This window comes from Echinops telfairi, unplaced genomic scaffold (assembly GCF_000313985.2).
Source record: "Echinops telfairi isolate 266 unplaced genomic scaffold, ASM31398v2 ScPeMD7_5;HRSCAF=22, whole genome shotgun sequence".
NCBI lineage: Eukaryota > Metazoa > Chordata > Mammalia > Afrosoricida > Tenrecidae > Echinops > Echinops telfairi.
Genome location: NW_022103901.1, coordinates 7,700,499 through 7,702,313, shown reverse-complemented (window position 1 = coordinate 7,702,313; position 1,815 = coordinate 7,700,499). Strand labels below are relative to the sequence as shown.

At 46.7% G+C, this 1,815-nt stretch overlaps 1 protein-coding gene and 1 non-coding gene across 2 annotated transcripts in view; both read left to right on the top strand.

Moving 5' to 3' along the window:
* The window catches only part of AUTS2 (activator of transcription and developmental regulator AUTS2), a gene marked incomplete at its 5' end in the record, with an annotated part of 1,172,671 nt that overhangs the window by 534,412 nt on the left and 636,444 nt on the right, over positions 1–1,815 (top strand). The window lies entirely within an intron of this gene.
* LOC115868024 lies at positions 635–758 on the top strand. Its single transcript, XR_004045382.1, has one exon. It is a non-coding gene; the product is annotated as a small nucleolar RNA SNORA26 (small nucleolar RNA).

Below are 1,815 nucleotides of genomic sequence, written 5' to 3'. Positions count from 1 at the left end.
TATATATATATATATATATATATATGCCAGCCTTTTATGTCAGAGCCCCCAAATTGCTGTCTGATAAAATGTAGGCCAGCAGATTGAATTACTTCATTGAACCACTGCTGTCCTCCGTTAATAGTAATTGCAGAGATTCACCAGCCTTTCCCGGCACCATCTCAGATATTTACCTCCCACTGTTTTTCAATTCAAACCTTTGATGAAAATATTCCCAGTCCTTCTTTAAAGCAGACACCCAACTGTCTTTCTTGACAAAAGCAAGGTCTCTAAATCAGATCCTGACAATTTGTGACACAGCAGTCGATCCAAATCACCTTTTACCTATGTCTCTGTGCCATTTCCTGAGGGGTTGGGGGTGGAAATGTCCATCAGGCAAGCCTGTCCCTTTGGCACCTGGGAGATTGTTGTGCCAGCAACAATGGGGCCAGCGGAAACGGGGACAACTCAGTGTTCTTCCTTGGACTTGAAGAAGGGAGGAAGGGGCTAGAGATGGGTCAGCCAGGTCTAATAAACAAGAGAGGGTTTGCATATTCTAAAACTATCTTTTTTTTTTTTTTTTTTTTTTGAACGTTGAGAAATAGCATGTCTATCTTTGTCTTCCTCCAGAAAGCAGTGAGCATTGCCCTTTCTTGTGCCCTTTTAAGGTTGCTGCAGTACTTGAAAGAGGCTAACACAGAAAGATGAAGCAAGTTTCCATAAAACCCAGAGACGGGGTCGGTATACCTCCTCTTTGGAGCCTGTCTGAAGTCCCAGCTGAACCGGAAGCGCATTATCCTTAGAGTTTGAGCACCTGCCTTAAGGGGTTCTCACACAGCACCTACTGCAAGAGATGACCCTGTCCATTTTCCCGAGGACTATGCAGATTGTCGGTGCATGAAGCTTTCTAGACTTTTCTAGATAGAGAGGGCATTATCTTCTGAGATAAAGACAATGTACACATGTTTGCGCAAGGCTTTACTTTGTTCCAAAGAATAAATGTTGGGTGGCCCCATCTAAGAACTTAAAAATGAAAAATAAAGCAGTGGACAGATTGGTTTTTTAAACCTTTCACTTGTCTAGCCTGGGAGGGAGAAAAATCAAGGTTGATGCTTCCAATTCTTCTCAACTCTACCCACCCCTACCTCTACCCCACGGGGTGTTTTGACTATCACTGTGTTTGGGGGATTTTTCTTCTCAGGGACCACGCCTGTCTCCCACTGGGCACACTGCATACATACAGGTCACCCAGTAAACGTTTTGAAAACAGTTGGACTCATGGTAGCATGGCGCCCAAGGGCTCCGTGTGGTACCAAGGAAGGGGACTGACACGGCAGAGGATCCCCTGAGAGGTCCGCTCCTATCTTTTGGAGCTCGGCTTGGTTAGGCCCTTGTGTGTTCCCTTGTGTGATCAGAAGGGTCCCATTTCAGCACAGCATTCTTGGAGTCCACATCTAGCATTGGACTAGTGGACCAGCTGTGGAGCTCCTCAGGAGCGCTGCGTCCCAGGGTTGGTCAATGACCAGCTAGCTGGTGGCATGGTGGCTACAGTCTGCTGCCATTCTCATAGTTTTTGTCCCATGTGGAAGCCACCTGAAGGGAACCAACCTTAGAAGGACACCTTTCCCAGGGTATTGTCAGGTAGGGGCCTGGCTTGGTGGGACTTGTGCGAATAGATATTGTGCTTTTCAAATGGTTTCATTGCAAGCTCTGTTCAATTTGGGGGAGAAAAGTAAGCGCCGCCACAGCTGAGCGCTGCCAAGGATTAGACCTCTGAGGTTAAGACTTGTCTTGACCTGGTAGGGCATGATCAAGGGGAACGTAACAAAGAGGAAG